The 21612-nt window shown below is 37.3% G+C and overlaps 1 pseudogene; it reads left to right on the forward strand.

Annotated features, from left to right (window-relative positions):
• Positions 1–723: 723 nt before the first annotated feature.
• On the forward strand, positions 724–3661 carry LOC125868859 (putative late blight resistance protein homolog R1B-14; annotated as a pseudogene).
• Positions 3662–21612: the final 17951 nt, after the last annotated feature.

Genomic DNA, 21612 nt, shown 5'->3' on the forward strand with positions numbered 1-21612 from the left:
AAAATGGGCCTAAATTTTAAAAAATTGTATTATGTTATTTTGGGCCTATGCCCTTGTCATTAAATTTTGCTACTACTTTGTTAGTTTTTAGGGCAGGTGAAAAATTGGGCCCAAGGCCCAAAAGAAAGGATGATTACTTTGTGTTAGTCTAGGACAGGTGCAACTCAAAGGGGCCTTGTCCAAAACGAAAATGGGCCCAAATATTGGTTCAGACGGACAGAAACCAGATTTGGGTCCAACCCTCTTTCCTACTTTACTTTATTGCGTTTGTTTTGCATGTTAGTATTTGTCGTTAATCTTAGGGTCGAAAATTTTAAATCCCCAAAAGACACCAATTTTGAATTAATCACCTAACTAAATTAGCCGTTTCTCACTCGACTTTAAAATAAATAAATAAGTAAGTTTACAAAATACTTCATTTAAATAATATTGCGACATTTTTTTGTTTCTCCCTCAAAATGGTCCTAACTACAAAATTTGTTCAATCAAGTTAAGTTAAACTACTTTAGCCAAATAAATTAGTTGTCGGATAATCGCATTAGCGGATATTCTAGGTGTTTTAAAAACCTTCATAGAATATTAATAGGAACCCCGAACCCTCTTTAAGTATTTTCAATTGATTTTCTGTTTTAATCTATTAAAAATCGGTTTTCTTAATTTCCTTTTAAAAATTTAGTGGCGACTCTTAAAACCAATCCAAAATATATTTTCCTAATAAAACACATCCGACCAAATGCTGGCTCAGGTAATGCATTTGCATACTGGAAGGAGGTAATTTGGAAAACTAAGCAAGAATTCAGAGCTAAATACTCCTTTCCAAAAACACCACTTAAATCCAACAAGGTGGATGATGATGATATCAATATTCATAGCCCCAAATTTGTGATGGAATTCATCGATGCTGTTGTGGGGAATCTCAATGTTCTAGTCAAGATCAATGACCCAAGGAACAAATAGAACAAGTGTCGAAGGAGTTGAAGTTACTGAGATTTTTCGTCTGCTTTGTTTCAAACAAATGTATAGAGCCTCAATACGGACATACTACTTTTTATACCCGTGCTTTAATTGAGGCTAGCCACATCGCAATGGTTGTGTGGTTGCATTTGCCAGTATATGGAAACGGAAATCAAGACTTGGCTCCAAGTGAAGTCAGTCGTTTGCTTTCTGATTTCATCAGCCGCAACAGTATTTATATTGATGTCCTGAAAGCTTTGAAGTCCACCATACCACAAGCTCAATATAAGCATGCAGCTGAGAGTGGCATTGTGGAGACTCCAACAGACAATCTGATGGTTGATTTGAGTGATCAAATGGTCAACCTTCAGGAGATGCTCTGCCTTTTAAGAGACAATCTCATTCATCTGCCAATACTAGATCTGGAATTTCATCTTCAAGATATGAATTCTGTTATTCTTGATGCCAGACTTCTTATTTACTCATTATATGATATTAAGGGGGAGAAGGAAGACACAGTATTGGATGATATGAACCGAGCACTTGGTTTTGATCTTCCAAGAAACATTGAGCCTATCAAGGTGATGGTCTACCTCGTCATGCAGAAGGCATTTCAATGTAACTTGCCAAGGGTTCATGGACTAGGCTATGTCGATTTTCTATTGAAAAATCTGAATGATTTCCAAGGCCGTTATTCAGATTCACTCGCTTTCCTCAAGAATCAACTTCAAGTTATTCAAACGGAATTTGAGAGCTTGCAACCTTTCCTCAAGGTTGTCATAGAAGAGCCGCACAATAAGCTCAAGACATGAATGAAGATTGTGCTACACAGATAATTAGGAAAGCATATGAGGTGGAATATGTAGTTGATGCTTGTATAAAAAAAGACGTTCTGCAGTGGTGCCTCGAGCGTTGGCTCCTGTGTATCATAGAGGAGATTTCTTGTATCAAAGCAAAGATTCAGGAAAAGAACACAGTTGAAGATACAATGAAGACTGTCATTGCTTGTACGTCATCACAATTGACAAGGATTCCAAGGATGAATGAAGAGATTGTTGGGTTTGAGGATGTCATAGAAAATTTAAGAAAAAAACTACTGAATGGAACCAAAGGGCAAGATGTCATTTCAATTCACGGCATGCCAGGTCTAGGTAAGACGACTTTGGCCAACAGACTCTATTCTGACAGGTCAGTTGTCTCTCAATTTGATATTTGCGCACAATGTTGTGTGTCTCAAGTATATTCTTATAAGGACTTGTGGAACAATAGTGCTTGGGATAATTTAAGAGGTTGTTTTCCCGATGCCAATAACAGAAGCAGAATCATTCTAACAACAAGACATCATGAAGTTGCCAAATATGCTAGTGTTCATAGTGATCCCCTTCATCTCCGTATGTTTGACGAAGATGAAAGTTGGAAGTTGCTTGAAAAGAAAGTGTTTGATGAACAAAGCTGCTCCCCTCTCCTAAGAGATGTTGGGCAGAGAATAGCAAAAATGTGTAGACAACTCCCTCTTTCAATTGTTTTGGTGGCTGGTATTCTGTCAGAGATGGAAAAGGAAGTAGAATGTTGGGAAAAAGTAGCCAACAATTTGGGTACCCACATTCACAATGACTCAAGAGCCATTGTAGACCAAAGTTATCATGTTTTACCCTGTCATCTTAAGTCTTGCTTCCTTTATTTTGGAGCATTTTTAGAGGATAGAGTGATTGATATTTCAAGGTTAATAAGGTTATGGATATCAGAATCATTTATAAAAAGTTGTCAGGCAGGAGTTTGGAGGATATAGCAGAAGGTTACTTGGAGAATCTAATTGGAAGAAATCTAGTAATGGTTACTCAGAGGGCCAATTCAGATGGTAAGGTCAAAGCATGTCGCCTTCATGATGTATTACTCGACTTCTGCAAGGAAAGAGCAGCTGAGGAGAATTTTCTACTATGGATAAAATGGTAATATGATAAGTAATGGTACTTTTAATCAATCAAGTATTTCAAGTTATATTTGAAAATTAATGATATGATTATGCTAATTGATATATTCACAGCGTTCAGAGTACCAAAGCTGTTTACTCTCACAAGCAGCATGCTCACTTAGCCTTCACTGAAATGGATAATCTTGTAGAATGGAGTGCATCTTGCTCACTTGTTGGCTCTGTACTTTTTAAGAGTTCTGACCCATTTTATTAAATTTCAAGTTTCTAAAAGTATTGGATTTGGAACACCAGGTTGTTCTTGATTTTATTCCGACTGAGCTCCCTTACTTGAGGTATTTCTCTGAGCATATCCAATCTTTGGAACCTTGAAACTCTTATATTAAAGCGTAGATCAGCTGACAGACATAACATGGTATTACTACCTAGTACAGTTTGGGATATGGTTAATTTGAGATATCTGCATATTCCCTTCTTTAGCACAGAAAATGAAGAAGCATTACTCGAGAACTCTGCAAAACTTTATGATTTGGAAACCCTTTCCACTCCATATTTCTCTCGTGTTGAGGATGTGGAATTGATGCTGAGAAAACACCTTATCTTCGAAAACTGATACTTGTCATCGAGTGCTTAGAATACCCTCCTCAGTACCATGTGTTGAATTTTCCAATACAGCTTGAAATACTAAAACTTTATCGATCAACAGCCTTTAAAACCATCCCATTTTGCATCTCTGCACCAAATCTNAAACTCACCCTCTTAACAATTCAGATATGAAACTCAAAAAATTAAATAATTTAGGTGTATTTTTGACCCTTAACTCTTTCGTTAATAAAGGGGAAAATAAGCCCTATTATTGTTCGTCAAGAATAGGCAAATGCAATTTTTCGTTTCCCGCCATTCCAAGACCAAATTAGTCATATTTTGGAAAGTTGAACTTTGTATAGATGGATCAGACTCGATTAGGGTTGTTGGATGGGACGGGGAAGTGGATCGGGTAGGGTTAAGATAGAGGAAATGGAGGGTGGGGGTGGGGGGGGGGGAGGGGTCACAACCCGATTTAGGGTTCGGAGATGGCACCAGTGCCTTTTCTATACTCAAACCTTCCAGTCTTTCCCCTCTACCTTTGGGAGTGGAGTCATGAGGTGGAGGTGAATTTTTTTTGGAGTATAATTAATTTGTACATACAATTTTTTTTTTATGTATATATAGTAATAATTGTTATTTGCCCTCTAAAAAGGTTTACATCTCCATAATTTCATTAGGTCATTCTTTTATCGATGAATGAATTGAATAAATTGGTGGACGGCCTCAATTTATATATTTAAGTATTTTATTTTTAAAAAACATCTTAAATTAAATAAGTTTTAAAAATATTCGTAACAACCAACGGCAGGTCAATTTTTAAGTTTCTGCATTGTTTTTAATTTTAATTTTGTAGAAAATCGACGGACAATGTTGATTAGTTGATCCATTTTTTGCCCAAAAATTAAAAAAAAATGCAGAATCGTGCAATTTATGCATCTCACTTGTCAAATGTAATTAATTGCAATTCAATATTTCGTTATAAACCAACACTAATTGTTGCAAAAATCAACTTTAACTGAGCTATAATATCTGTAACAAACTGATTAAATACATACTAAATATCCATCAAACAATCTAAAAGGTCTATCAAAGTTCATTCATTTACAAAACATTCAATTACCAAATAGTATTAAAATTATCAAGTCAATAATATTCCTAATTAAGGTATCTAGGCAACAGTTAAATAAACGATGGACAATATCGGGTTTTTATTTTTTTTTAAAAAAAACTGATGACGTTGTTCGTCACTATCTAATATTTATATTTTCTCCCAAAAAAAATCGTTTGCAAAATTTATGGACCTATTTCAAAAAATTTGTCCCACGCAAAAAATCGAGAGATGTCCCTCAATTTATTATAAAAATAATTTTTTTAAAAAAATAGAAAGGAATAATGGATGGACTTTTGACCCAATCTTGCAGTACTTTTCCTTTCATAATTGTTCTTGGATTTTTATTTTTTTTGGAGCGTGGGAGCACCACATATCACAATTGAACTATTCAAACAATTATTGCCAGCTGCTACAATTATTTCAATGCCCATGAGTCATATCATCGATAGGGCTGAGCTAAAACCTATGGATTCGACGTAATTCAATAATTTTTAATTTTAATTATGTGTGTATATCAAAAATTTATTTAGTTTGTATAAATACAGTAATATATTTGAAATTCAAAAAATTAAATTAACTTTTTTAAAATTTATAAATTCAAAAGTTATCTTTGCACTTTACCTGTCTGCCTTCCTCGAATACTTTTGAATATGCATAATGCTTAACATGTCTTTTAACTTGGTCTTATTTTATATTTATGTCGTTCAATTTGTGTGGACACAAGTAGACATGTAAATTTGTATAACGTTAAACAAGTAAACACACGAGTTCACGTGACATAATACACATAGAGCAATATACTGGATGCAAATTATCATGTAAGATGTCATGTAGGGCATGTATGTTTATTTGTTTAATTTTATACAAATTTAAGTGTCTATTTATGTATAACCAAAATTAGAGAACATAAATGTAAATCGAGATCAAGTTAAAGGATATATTGTATAATACCTTTTGAATATTCTTTGGCACGTTATCTTAGTGTACCAGCAATGACTTTGTTTTTTTGTTTGTATGGCCCAACTCTTTCAAAATATCTTACGCGTAGGGGGAGAGAACTATTTATTATCTTCTATACTCCCTCTTTATGAAACTTTTTCTATATCTAGTTCTCTCTGGTTTTTATTTTTTTCATGTTTGTTAATTAATAGAGATTCACAATAGGATTAGTAAGGTAAAATCTAGCCCCCTTTGCTTGTATTTATCCCTATTGAGGATATTTATGTTAATAAAAGACAAATTGTCTAGTGGTATACATTAAAAAAAAAATACTCATGTAAATATTACTATTTATTTTAGATTATAAGTTTCAAAAAAATTTCTTTTATTCTTAAATTTTATGTCTAGTCAAACACTCTCACATAATTTGAAATTTGAGTAATATATATTCTACTCACGGATCTTCATCGTTGACAAATAATTGTTGGTCATAAAATAATGAGATAATACATATCCAACAAGTCTGTTGTTAAGTCAGCCAAGAATATAGAAGAAACACAAGTCGAAGATAATCAAAATACTAATTTCAAACTCGTCATCATCAAGGTACACTACAGAGAAATGCTTTATTCTGCATGATTTTGATGAATCAGAAATAACGACTTTAAACTTTATGAACTGTTTTCACTGTTATCTTAAACCGTGCGTGGCCTCGTGCAGAAAATGGTGTTGAAATTCGATACAACGCATTGTCTTCAAGTTGGGGTAACTCGAAGACTTGGGAATATAAGACTTGGGAATTAAGAATTAGAGTTAATTACAGAGTTAGTTATCTTAAGTTGTTGTTGGCTCATTGAGTCGAGTAAAGTTTGGGCTAAATACAAGTCATGTTTTTTTTACATCCTTATGAGTGGGGTGTTTTCCACGTAACAGTGAAGTCTTCTTTATTTTTTGCACTTACTGTCTGTTTAAGAAACACGTTAGGCGACTTGTTTCACTTGTAGGTACCTTTGAATTGCTATGTAAGCTTTGCACCGCTCAAACCACCCATCACATTCAAAATAATGTTGCATATAAGAGTAGAAATAACTCACAAGTTTATCTGTATACCTCCTAATATGACCACTGTTTTCTTGCAATGGTTGGACCCAACTGATCAGTCCAAACATCTTGCAATAAATTGGGACAGAGAGAATAATATTATATATATATAAAATTTGGGTGTGGTCCATGACCATATATATTTTGAAAGAAACTGCTTTCTACGGTCAATGTTGAAATACTATTCTTGTCCTGATTAGGAGTTATTAATTCATATATAGATAAGTCCCTTTGAGAACTAGAAAGGTTAAATTAAAGATTAAGATCCAATAATGCATATGAACATTTGTATTAAGATGTCATTGTGCTTTATGTATGGAAGAGCTAATAATGACCCCATATATATCATCTAAGATAAGATGTTTTAAACCATCTGGTATTCGGTATACAAATTTATTCTTAAAAGATCAAATTGGGAGGCGGGTCACAAACGTTAAATCAAAAATTAAGGTTAAGTGATTCGGAAATAGAGTATAGTGATGACTAACAAGAGGAACAGTATACTAATTGGGAGGAAAATGGAACGAAAAGTTAGGCTTGAACAAATTAAAGTATATTTGTTCGTTGAACCAAGTCTTTCAACAAATTATTTTATCAAGCCACCCCTTTTTTGGTACCAGCTTGCATAAAGTAATTATCTTTGTTTATATTAATAATATTAATACACGTAATACGACACTTCGTGTTTAGGTAAAGCAATTAGTAAGTACAGTTTCCTGGAAAATGCAGACTTACATCGGTTTTTGAAAACAATAATATATACTTTGTATGCTTTAATTTGTTTGCCTTATTTATTTATTTTTGGTCTGTTTAAAAAAAAATGTATCTTTCGTTTTTTTTTTTTGTAACTGTTTAATTTTAACTTTCCACCTAACATATTTAAGACCGCAAAATTAAAGAATATTTTATGTACATTCTACATAATTTTAGTTAAGGACTACAAGATTCAAAAGTTTCTCAAAACTTTCTTAAACTACGTACAAAATTAAAATCAGAAAAAATAAAGGAAAAAATACACAAATTGGACTCACTAGGCAAGGTATTTACGTAAATTAGACTCAACTCAATATCTTTATCCTGATTGGACCCAAACTATTTACCTGACTGCCCCATTGTTCTATTCGCTGAACCATTGTTGATACCATCAGAGTATATATATATATACTTTGATGGTATTTATGTACTCTAAAAGTATGAAGCAGTAATTGACCAATNTATATATATATATATATATATATATATATATATATATATCATCAAAGTATATATACTTTGATGATATTAAGCAGTAAACACGAATTAGTAGTTAATTGAAGTTGAAAATTTGGGAGTTTTGGATGTTCTTCAAGTATTCTTGAGGAGAGACACAAAAAAAGTATATTTGATCCAAAATTTCAATTGAAAAGTGTTAAAAGTTGTGTGGGGTCTTGTTTAGGTAAAAATGGTTTTGCGAAACTTGATTAAAAAATAATGACATGGATGAACCTTTTCTCAAATGGCAATGCATAGATGAGCCAAACTTTTAACGAATGTCATAGATGAGCCTTTTCTCAAAGTTTGATGACATATTTGAGTCTTTTCCCTATAATAAATAAAATTTTAAATAGACAAAACACCTTTTAGACTTCTTGACAAATACTTTTAAATATTCTTTGGCACTTTATCTTAGTATGCCAGTGTTGGAATGTATGCATCTATTGACTACGATAGGACCAGGTACCTTCAGACAATTTATGATACTCAAAAGTAAATACAGGAAATAAAGAAGCACACAATACTTTACATGGAAACCTCCTTGCTCAAGGGAGTAAAACCACGACCTGTCTCACAGTATTTTTCAAACTGTTTTACTAATCTTCTCAAGCAAAAGTAAAATACAGTTTACACCACAACTATGAGATTAACCTCCTAATCTCAACACTAAGTAATACCACATATTACTTAACCGAGCCAAAGCAATGCCTCCATTGCCCACTACACTAATCCTCAACGATTAATATAGACTTTTACAGTAAGACACAAAGTTACCTCTAACTATGTTCTTACAGTGATTCAGACAAGCTTTGAAACGTTTCTAACACAAGCGAAACGAATCCTACAATATAAGCACAAATACAACAGGTTCAGGAAGCAATCTTCAGTCGATGAGGTCCCTAGTTGTTTTGATGCTTGAATTTTCTCTCTTTGAAAGAATGAAATGAAATATTGTTTGTCATGTTGAATATATCAGCCATGAAGAATTATTAAACTTTGGACAAATAACCTCGTCCATTCTGATTGGTTCAGTACGCTGACGACCTCACCAACCTCTGACAAGACAACTTTCCAGTTGTATAGCACATTGCCTTGGACACGAACACTCTGCAGAGGACCGAGTCCCTTAATTTGTGAGGATCATCAAAACATCCGGAAACAATTAGACTTATCATTTCCCCCCTTTTTGATGATGACAAACAAACTACCTCACACGAGTTATCATTCATTCAAAGTATTAGTTCCCCCTAATTCATTAAAAAAGAACCAGTTCCCCCTGTCAAAAGAATCAGTTCCCCCTAATTCATTAAAAAAAAATCAGTTCCCTCTGTCAAAAGAATCAGTTCCCCCTGTCATGTTGCCTCTAGTTTCACATATCAGGTTCACAGAGCATTCCCCCTTTTGACATCATTGAAAAGGAATCGCAGTAAACATATACGAGCTGCATTCAAAAACATTAGGAACTCAGGGTCATGGGCCACGCAGTACATGCACAAGTAAGCAGAAAATAGAGAAGATAAAACATAACAACCAGGGCAAAAAAGATAATATCATTAGATCAATTGTGCTGGCTACATAAGTTAACGAAAACAGTACACTTTGCCACTTAGAGAAAGATAGAGAAAAATAGATAGGACATGGAAAGACTTAAGAACAAGGACATGAGACTCATTTAGGACGGAGGGGAATGAGGAGTGAAGGATTTCAACAGCAAAGTCATGCGCTCATTGGCATCGACATTAGCCTGAATGATTTGCTTGTTAAAGGCCTGAACTTCCTCATTGAGTAAGGCATTTGACTTCAGCAACTGTGAATTTTCAGCTCTTAACTTCTCTACTTCCTCCTTATCCACAAAAACTAGTACCAGGTCCATTTGAGATGGTCTGCTGCAGCTGAGCCTTAAGGCGTGTAATCTCAACCTCCTTTGCACTCAAGGTTACAGTAAAATCATTCAACTCCCGCTTGAGAGATTTTTGTTGCTCTAGAAGATCAGACACATGGGACTTGCCCTTAACCTTCCCCTCAATACATTCACACTCCAAGAGGGTTGCTTGACAGTACCAAGTACTCCTCTTCCAAGAGGTACTTCAAAGTGGTTGAACACATAGTTCAACATCCATATGGTATGCCATGTTTGGCATTTTTCCAAGTTGTCACTCTGTGCATGTGTTCAAGCATGATTGCTGGAAGATTGATGGCCTCAAGTTCATCCAATTTCTCCATGAGGAACAAATCTGCAGTAGATACGATGGTTCTCTTCTTACTCCGTGGCACCAATACCTTGTTGATGAACTCAAACATCAACTGATACTTTTCTTTTAGGTATTTCTTAGGCATGCTAGCATGTTTTATATCCCCGCACTTGGTAGCCTGTTGGGTAAACCCATTAGAAGGTTTGCAGCCCTCAATGGACCGGATCCCTGTCACAAGCACACTCAGAATGATACCCAAGTTCTCTTCATTCAAAAGGAATTTTACCCCCATATTGTTGTCTTAATGCCTCCATCACTCAGAACCTCCATCTTGTAATAGAATTCACGTACCTCTTGTTCGTTCAAATAAGGTGCAGGAGCTTCGAACATATGTTCCTAACTTTGCAAAGATATATAATCGAAAAGAGTAGTAAATACCAAGTATCCTATCCCACATGGTACACAGAGTTGTATTACCCAAAAGTCACTCATCTTTGTTGAATCTATGCAGAAGTGACATGAAATAGGTAAGTCAAGTTGGTTCAGATATACACTGTCTCAAGGAGCTGAATGCGTACATAGCGAGATCACTAATGAATAAAGACAAGTGTGCAATAATCAGAGATACTTGTGTTATTTTTTTTTACGGACTAAAATGGAAAATACATAGGACAAAGAGAATAATTTATATATATAGTAAAACCTCACTAAATTAATATAGGTGGAACCAGTGTTTTAAAAGGTGAGCGTGAGGCAAGGCGAGGCGAGGCGTAAGCCTCGAGACGTGGGGGGTAAGTCCTACATATCTTTAAATTTTTAATTATAATATAGTATAATAATATAATAACACAAAATTATAAAAGTAAATCAATAGTTTGCAATAATTAAGGGAAAAAAGACAAATATACCTCGAACTATCGTAAATGGTATACAGATACCCTCCGTCATACTTTTGGGACATTGATGCCCCTGCCGTCCAAAAATTAGAACATATTTACCCTTAAATCTAACGGAAGATTAAATGGAGACACATGGTACAATCCTACGAAGGGACCCGTTTGACCAATTAATTAAACTCAAAATTTAAATAAACACCCATATCCACCATCAACCCGGTTAACCCACTCTTAACCCATTAGTTACACTTAAACAAACCCATCCAAAAACCTAAAAAAATCCCCTGAAACTAGAACGAGCATAACTCTTTACTCGAAGGTCGGATTTTAGCAAATTAGGTGGCGTTGGAAAGAGGATTCAATTATCTATCATATCATAGGTCATGGGACACATAATTCCTTTTGTGCTAAAAGTTATAACCATCTGAAGTTGACCCATCAATAACTTTTAGCTAACTGGCTGTTGACCCTTACATACGGTCAGACCTAAGGACCGTCGATCGACTGACGGTCCGTGCTGGTTAACCGTCAATCAAAACTGAAGCTGGGCTTTAGGGGCATCGATCCACGTACATGAACCACGGTCTGTGACCTGACCTACGGACCATAGGTCCGGCCGTGGGTCAACACTTAGCTAAATTTCTGGCTGAGTTCTGGGGGATTTTCTGACACGAACCACGGACCTACAGGAAAGACCGTGGGTCCTCCTACGGTCCGTGGATGGTGCTCGTGAATGCTCCCTGCAATACCAAAAATTTGCAATTTGGTCTATTTTCGGATATGAGGTGTTACATTATTTCCCCCTTAGGACCATTCGTCTTCGAATAAAGACTAAATTAGCTGAAATGGAGGGAAAAGGGCTGCAATCCCTACTACTAAACACTGAGAACTGAATTTCTGACTGAACTGAGTTCCAAGAACATGCAAATACACTGAAAATGCAAGTACAAACTGAAGGAACATGATTCTAAGACTGAATCTGCACATGAAAGACTGAAAAACTGAAGAGGAAGTATGACCTCAAGCTGGAATAGAATCGGAAGGAAGGAGGTGAAGATACTTGGACTTCATGGCTACTTCTGATTCCCAAGTAGCTCCCTCTACGGACTGACTCCTCCACAAAACCTTGACTGAAGCGACTTCTTTATTTCTCAATCTTCTAACCTGACGATCGAGAATCTCAACTGGTACATCCACATACGAGAGACTATCTTTCACAACCACAATTTCTAATAGCACTATGGATGCTGGATCACCCACACACTTCTTCAAAAGTGAAATGTGAAAAACTGGATGCACTGCTGCCAAATCTGCTAGCAACTCTAACTCATAAGCCACTCTACCAATCATTTTTAAGATCCGGTAAGGGCCTACATATCTGGGATTGAGCTTCCCTTTTTAGCCAAATCTTATTACCCCTTTCATAGGTGACACTTTCAGGAAAACCCAATCATCAACTTGGAGCTATAGTTCCCTTCTTCTCACATCTGCATAAGATTTCTGGCGACTCTGGGCAGTCTTAAGTCTATCTCTAATGAGTTGCACTTTCTTCATAACATCAAAGGCTGAATCTGGTCCTATCAAGGTTGCTTCACTTACTTCAAACCAACCAATTGGAGATCTACATCTACGCCCATACAATGCCTCATAATGGGTTATCTGAATGCTGGAATGGTAACTATTGTTGTAGGCGAACTCAATGAGAGGAAGGTGATCATCCCAACTACCCTTGAAATCGATCACACAAGCTCTCAACATGTCCTCTAAGGTTTGAATGGTACGCTCTACTTGACCATCCGTCTGGGGATGAAATGTTGTGCTAAGATTAACCTGAGTACCAAGACCTTTCTGAAATGGCTTCTAGAAATGAGAGGTAAACTGAGGACCTCTATCTGAGATGATAGACAAATGAACCCCATGCAACCTCACAATCTCATTAATGTAAAGCTTGGCATAATCCTCCGTTGAATCTGTAGTCTTGACCGCCAAAAATCGAGAAGACTTAGTAACCCTATCAACAATCACCCAAATAGAGTTATGTTGTCTGCGAGTACGAGGTAAACCTATGATGACATTCATGTTGATCACTTCCCACTTCCAAGTAGGAATGTCAATCTCTTGAGTCATACCTCTTGGTTTCTGATGTTCCTTGACTTGCTGGCAAGTGGGGCACTTAGCCACAAAATCTGCTATATCTTTTTTCATACTATTCCACCAATAGACTTTCCGCAGATCGCGGTACATCTTAGTGGCGCTTGGATGAATGGAATATCTGGAATTGTGGGATTCTGCGAGAATATGTTGTTTTAATTCACCCACATCAGGAACACACAATCTACCTTGATAGCGAAATACACCATCTCCCCATTGGGAGAAAACCTCCACTCTCTGATTGTGGACTGCACCCTTAAGCTCAAGCAAGATTGGATCACTATCTTGCTTTTCCTTAACCCCTACTACAGAAGAAGATTCTACCCCATTTTAAACCATTACACCACCATCTGATATGTTCATAAGACGAACTCCTAGGCGAGCAAGTCTGTGAACATCCTTTGCTAGCTTTCTTCTTTCTTCCTCAACATGTGCTACACTACCCATGGATAATCTGCTAAAGGCATCTGCTACTACATTTGCCTTACCAGAATGGTAATGCACACTTATGTTATAATCTTTGAGAAACTCTGGCCATCTTCTCTGGCGAAGATTCAACTATTTCTGGGCGAACACATATTGGAGGCTCTTATGGTCTGTGAACACATCTACATGAACACCATACAAGTAGTGTCTCCAAATCTTGAGTGCAAACACCACTGCTGTAAGCTCGAGGTCATGAGTCGGATAATTCTTCTCATGTACCTTAAGCTGTCTAGAATCATAAGCTATAACCTTACCTCGCTGCATCAACACATAACTTAGGCCGACTCTGGATACATCATAATAGATCACATAACCATCTGAACCCTCTGGTAGAGTCAAGACAAGAGGTGTAGTCAACCTAGTTTTCAATTCTGCGAAGTTTTTCTCACAATCATCTGACCACTGAAACTTAACCTTTTTCTGAGTCAACCTAGTCAATGTGAGGCTATGGATGAAAATCCTTCCACGAACCTTCTGTAATAACCTGCTAGACCCAAGAAACTTCTGATATCTATAGTAGAGGTAGGTCTGGGCCATTGTTTCACTGCTTCTATCTTCTGGGAATCTACTCGAATTCCTTCACTATACACAATATGCCCAAGAAAGGCAACTGATTGTAACCAAAACTCTCACTTGTTAAATTTTGCAAATAAATGGCGATCTTTGAGAGTTTGCAGAACAACTCTCAAATGACTCGCATGTTCTTCCTCATTCCTAGAGTAAATGAGGATGTCATCAATAAAGACGATAACGAACAAGTCCAAGTACTACTTGAACACTCAGTTCATCAAATCCATGAAAGTTGCAGGAGCATTGGTTAGTCCAAATGACATGACTACAAATTCGTAATGACCATACCGAGTTCTGAAGGATGTCTTCGGAATGTCGCTATCTCTGACTTTTAGTTGATGATAACCTGATATGAGGTCTATCTTTGAGAAATGACTAGCACCCTGAAGTTGGTCGAACAAGCCATCAATCCTGGGGATGTGATACTTATTCTTGATTGTGACTTTGTTCAACTGCCTATAGTCAATGCACATTCTGAGAGAACCATCTTTCTTCTTTACGAAAACACTGGTGTACCCCATGGCGAAATACTAGGTCTGATGAAACCCTTATCTAGAAGGTCTTTCAATTGCTCTTTCAATTCCTTAAGCTCAACTGGATACATTCTGTAAGGAGGAATAGAAATAGGCTGGGTATCTGGAAGGAGATCTATTCCGAAGTCGATTTTCCTTTCGGGAGGAACTCCGGAAAGATCATCTGAAAACATGTCTGGAAACTCATTGACTATAGGGACTGACTCAAGAGTTGGGGATTCAGAACTAGAATCCTTTATCCGAACTAGATGATAGAGATAACCCTTAGAGATCATCTTTCTGTCCTTAAGGTAAGAAATGAATCGACCTATAGGAGCTAAGCTACTACCCTTCCATTCTAGGATTGGTTCATCTGGAAACTGAAAACGAACAATCCTAGTTCTACAATCAACTGAGGTATAACAAGAATGTAACCAATCCTTGCCTAGAATGACATCGAATTCTACCATTTCTAACTCTATAAGATCTGCTGAGGTGACTTTCTGAGAAATTTTGGCAGGGCAATTTCTGTATGCCCGTCTAGCTATAACTGGGTCACCGACTGGAGTAGAGACTAAGAAGGGTTTTGAGAGAGTTTCTGGACTGACATCTAAGATTACTGCTATAAATGGAGTCATAAAAGATAAAGTAGCCCCTGAATTTTTCCACTGAGTGTACTATATGTGAGCCATACTACAATTATCAGTCACTTGCATCACTCCAAAGATTTTCTTAACCTTATCAATGAAGTTTTGTGGGTCTTCACCAACTCATGACCCAAAAACTTAGGCGGATTCATCCTTAAAAAAATCTCGAACTCTAGCTGCCACTGATCCACCATTTCTATTAGTAGGAACTGAAACCTGCTGATTGTTCTTGTTGTTCATACTCTGAGCCAATAGTTGGATCGCATTCTGAAACTCTTCATTCTTAACCTCATGGTCTGGGACTAGAGGAATTGCGTTAGCATTCCTGGCATTCGCATTCCTGGCGTTAGCTCTACGAGGAGGCATGATCATTGAAATGTAGAACGTCGAGTTAGAATGGAATTTAGATCATACCTTAGATACGATAATAGTAACAAGAAAATAAAGATTTCGTAAAACACTTTGTAGCCTTCCCCTCATTAGATGTGGTGCGCACTACACATCCATGAAAATGACTCTACCTAATGCGGCTTTTCAGACATCCTAGGACACTTAAACCTAATGCTCTGATACCAAGTTTATCACCCCCGAGACATGGACACGGGACCTAAGACCACAAGTGATCCCAAGCTAATTCTGCTGGCATGATCATGAGCATACTAAAGATAATAAACTAATGTGAAAAATAAATCATAAATAAAAATGAAAAGATGGGAAATACCCATATACTATAACTAAGATATATGAAAACTGATGAGTTTAATACAAAGAAAATATTAACTCAATACTAAGTTGAATCTAACTATGTCTGAAAATAGCCTCTAACTGACTAGAAATGTTGGGACAGGCCCCAACTAAGTCTAGCAAAATTGAAACTAAAGGACTAAAAATACTGAAAAGAAACTCGTAACTATTGTCCTCAAAGAATGAGGACTCACCACTGATTCTGGTGAACTGGAGATCAGGAACCGATCTAAGCGTGATCTGGATGTTGAGAACCTGAACCTACATCACGAGAAGATGTAGCGCAGAGTATGCGTCAGTACTTGAAAGGTACTGAGCATGCAGGATAGAGTAAAGCTGAAATAACATATAACTGAACAAAGTAATAAAGCAATGAGATAATATAAACATGATATAGATACTGAAAATACTGAATACTGAGCTAACTGGTGCAATGACCAAATTTATAACATGCTGAGACTGAATACTGACTGTACTGAAATATGGTCAATGCAATAGAGTCTGACTGAACTGTGAAGCTACTAATAACCGACATAAAACCACATGAGCTAAATGTGGAGTCTGATGTATACGCCCCATCGAGAGGACCCAATATACCCTGCCAGATGTATAGAGGCATGCTGGCGTGATCACTAAACTGATGTTGCCCACATAGGGGATTTACACCTACGTGGCTCGTAGTTCTGGGACTATATGGGTACGTTGAACCCTAGTCCAACTCGATATTATGCTACTCCCAATGAATTAAGTGGTTAACTAGTTATGACTGAATTTCTGTAAAATACTGGGTAGCTCAAAACTGAACATGCAAACTGAGAATGCAACAATTAATCTGATAATGATGCATTAATAAACTGAGGCATGCATAACTGAATAACTGAGATATCTGACATAGCATGTGTAATTCAAAAACTAAAAAAGTACATAGCTAGGGTTCTAAAATTCATGCAAGAAACGATGTAATAACATGATAATCTGATTTGGAACATGTTAATAACTAATTCATGATGATTTGCTGTAATTCTAGAAACCCTAGGTCTATTCATGATACGGGAATCAAGAAACTGATTGAATTCTAGAGACCCAATGGGTGAAAGGAGCACACTAGTGAAATCCCACATACCTGGTGACGAATTCCACAGAGAAATCTTTCGATTTCGGGGCTGGCCCTGAAGGAAACTTGCTACGTTCTTGAACTAGGGTTCTTGACCTCTTTTCTCCTCTTAGCGTTCTAATTCTTCTAAGTTTGATTAATGATTTGACTTAGGTAAGTTTTAGTTATGTTTCTAGGCTTAAACAGACTAAAACGTCATGATTTAGGGTCTAAACGACGTATCTTAGGGGTTAAACAAAATAGGAAAAGACCATAACTTTTTACTCGGAGGTCGGATTTTAGCAAACTCGGTGGAGTTGGAAAGAGGATTCAATTATCTATCATATCATAGGTCATGGGACATATAATTCCTTTTGTGCTAAAAGTTATGACCATCTGAAAGTGATCCATCAACAATTTTCAGCTAACTGGTTATTGACCCTTACATACGGTCAGACCTATGGACCGTCGATCAACTGATGAATCGTGCTGGTTAACCGTCAATCAAGACTGAAGCTGGACTTTAGGGGCATCGATCCACGGACACGAACCACGGTTCGTGACTTGACCTACGGACTGTAGGTCCGGCTGTGGGTCAACACTTGGCCGAATTTCTGGCTGAGTTTTGGGGGAATTTGCTGACACGAACCACGGACCTACAGGATGGACCGTGGTCCTCTTACGATCCATGGATGGTGCTCGTGAATGCCCCCTGCAATTCCAAAAATCTACAATCTGGTCTATTTTCGGATATGAGGTGTTACATCCCCTAACAATCACAGTTCCCCTTAGTTCCCCAACAATCACAGTTCCTCCTTAGTTCAGTGCCTCTATTCCACAGCCAACTTTTGACATCATTGAAAAGGTGAAGCAGTAAACATATTCAAGTTAAATGGAAGACAATAAAGAATTCAAGGCCTTGGTCCACACAGAACATGTGTATGTAAGCATAAAGAGAAAATTAAACCACACATGAACAAGGCAGAAACATAAATAACATTAGACCATAAATACTGACCACTGTAGTCAGTCAAAACAACAAAAAGCCACAAGAGATTTTTAATTAGGATTGAAGAACAAACAAGGAAACTAGGGAAATAAGACACTTTTAGGACGAAAGGGTAAGGGGAGTGAGGGTGCGCATAAACAGAGACAGACGCTTATTTGTATCCTCATGAACCTTGATAAGCTGCATGTTGAATGCCTTTCATTTTTGTCCCTCAACACTTGGAGCACCTGCTTATGACCCTCACTGGTACCAGATCCCCTTGAGACAACCTTCTACAGTTCAGAGTTGAGTCTAGCAATTTCAACCTCCTTGTCATTCAGAATCTTGGTAAGAACAGTCATTTCCCGTTTAAGAGCAACCTGCTGCTCTAGAACATTTGCCACTTGAAATTTGCCCCTAGCTTTTCCTTCAACACACTCACATTCCAGCATAATGGCAGGGAAATTGATCTCTACAAGTTCATCAAGCTTCTTCATGAGAAAAAGATCAGCAACAGATGCCACTGTTCTCTTTCAGTTTTGGGCATTAACACCTTGTTGATAAACTAAAAAAGCAACTGATATTCCCCTTTGAGAAACCTTTTCGATACCCTGCATTCTTGACATCTCCACGTTTTGTGGCAAGTTTTATGAAGTCACTGGATGATTGACAACCTTAAATGGAGACAACATAAAAAATTTGACATTTCAGATTTGGTTAGAATGTCAGGGTCAGAGACTCTGTCATTCAAAACCTTCTAGTTCTCCATTGCCATTATCCGCTCCTCTCTTGTCATTTCCTTTTCTTCACTTTGTTTTTGCACCCTAGGACTTGGTCCTTTTATGAGTTTTAATTTTCAGCCACCGTTTTTCTAACTTTCTCCCTTTTCACAGGAGATTTCTTTGTAGCCTTCTGGAGTAGAAAAGGAGAAGTTGAATGAACTAGGGTTTTCAACTTGTTGGGAGATAGGGATCCTTGAAGAAGAATTAGAGTTAGACATTTTGAGAAAGAGAGAAAAGCTTTGGAAAGGGGATTAGTGAAATTCAACAAGAATTGTTTGAAGAGATTTTGTAATTTGATTCACTAAGAGAAGTAGTATATAAAACCAAAAAGACATCGGGTCCCCAACAGTAGCGACCTTTGGTTTAAAAGCAAAAAATGTCTGAAACTGATGCGATGAATGGGCGAGAGACGCGTGGCAGTGATGTTGACAGACAGACAGTGTAGCATAAGTGATACTAACCTCATGAGGACCAGGTCCCCTTTTCAGTTTGCGTCCCTGCCTGTATGGTTAGATCTTCCCTTCAGCTAAACACACCATGAGTGTATACCTGTATTAAGGTACTAGAAGTGAATTCTTAAGTGACAAGTATTAAACAAGTATAAATACCTGCCCTCCTTAACATAATCAAAATAGAAGTTTTTTGTACAAACTTGTCGAGGAATCAGGTAATCTTGTGCATCCCCAGCCTCATCCTGTTCTTAATGAAGGATTCTTTACTCAGTGCCTTTGTAAAGATGTCAGCCAGCTGATCTTCAGTTTTACAGAACTTCATCACCACATTCTCATTTTCAACATTGTCCCTTAAAAAATGCTGCCTCACATCTATATGCTTTGCCCTCTTATGATGGACATGATTCTTAGCCATATTCATAGCACTGATGTTATCACAAATGAGAGGAATGGTGTCTGAGAGTACACCAAAGTCTTCCAACTGCTGCTTGATCCACAATAGTTGTGCACAACATGATGCAGCAACCACGTACTTTGCCTCTATAGTAGACAATGCCCCAAAATTCTGCTTCTTTGTTCCCCATGAAATCAAAGCTGATCCCAGGAAGTGTGCCATGCCTGATGTGCTTTTTCGATCAACCAAAAAACCTGCATAATCAACATTAGCATAACCTATAAGATCGAAAGAGTCACTAGTAGGGTAGAAGAGGACCAGGTCCTGAGTTCCCTTCAAGTATCTCAGGATACGTTTGGCTTATTTCAGGTGAGACTCCTTTGGTGCTACTTGAAATCTTGCACACATCCCTACACAGAACACTATGTCTGGCTTGCTTGTAGTGAGGTACACGAGTGACCCAATAATTCCTCTATACATGGTCTGATTGACCTCCACGCCATTTTCATCTCTATCAAGTTTCACACTTGTGCTCATAGGAGTATTCAGCACCTTTGCCTCAAGAAGATTAAATTTCTTAAGCATCTCTTTGATATACTTCTCTTGGCATATTTAAAATGCCTTGAGAGGTTTGTTTGATCTGCAAGCCTAGGAAGAAAGTGAGCTCACCCATCATGCTCATTTTGAACTCACTACTCATCAAAACAGCAAACTCTTTGCAAAATAAGTTTGAAGCGGCTCCAAATATGATATCATCCACATATACCTCTCTTGAAGAAACTTTGACAGGTGTTCATACCAAGCTCTGGGAGCCTGTTTTAACCCATACAAAGCCTTATCCAATTTCAGCACATGATTGGGCATGTCTGCATCTTCATAGCCTGGAGGCTGCTTGACATATACTTCTTCCTTCAGATTCCCATTCAAGAAAGCACTCTTGACATCCATTTGAAACAGTTTGAATTCCATGTGAGCGGCAAATGCTATTAAGATTCTGATGGCTTCCATTCTGGCTACATGAGCAAATGTCTTATCATAATCAATTCCTTCTTCTTGGTTGTAACCCTGTACCACCAGTATTGACTTATTTCTAGTAATGATCCTATGCTCATCAAGTTTATTTCTGAAGACCCATCTGGTCCCTATAATGATTCTGTCAAGTGGTCTGGGGACCAGGTGCCACACCTTGCTTCTCTCAAACTGATGAGGCTCCTCCTGCATTGAAGTTACCCAATATACATCCTTCAAAGCTTCCTTGATGTTCTTGGGTTCAATGGATGATATGAATGCTGAATGTGTAACTAGATTTCTTGATTTAGACCTAGTTTGAATTCTTGAGTCAAGTGGAGAGGTGAGATTGTCTAGTGGATGTGAAGATTGATGTTTCCATCCAGACTTTCTGGTAATCTCTTCTTCTCTGTCAGCATCAGAATTACCTTCATCTTCTTCAAGATTTTGAGACACTGTTTCCTGTGATGAACCTGAGGGACCAGGTCCTCCTTAGTATTCTGCATCTTTCTCTTTTGTACCCTGATCATCCTGCTTGTTCATTAGCTCCTCAAACTCGTAGTCCTCATTGTTCTCATTTCTTGTACCCAATTCATCAAACTTGACGTGCATGCTTTCTTCAACACAAAAAGTTCGTTTGTTGAACACCGTGTACGCCTTGCTTGTAGATGAGTACCCAACAAATACTCCCTTATCACTTCTGGTATCAAACTTGCCTAAATCATCCTTTCCATTTTTTAGCACAAAACATTTACACCCAAATGGCTTGAGATGAGCAATTGAAGGTTTTATGTCATTTAACAACTCATAAGGTGTTTTC

This window comes from Solanum stenotomum, chromosome 6 (assembly GCF_019186545.1).
Source record: "Solanum stenotomum isolate F172 chromosome 6, ASM1918654v1, whole genome shotgun sequence".
Lineage (NCBI taxonomy): Eukaryota > Viridiplantae > Streptophyta > Magnoliopsida > Solanales > Solanaceae > Solanum > Solanum stenotomum.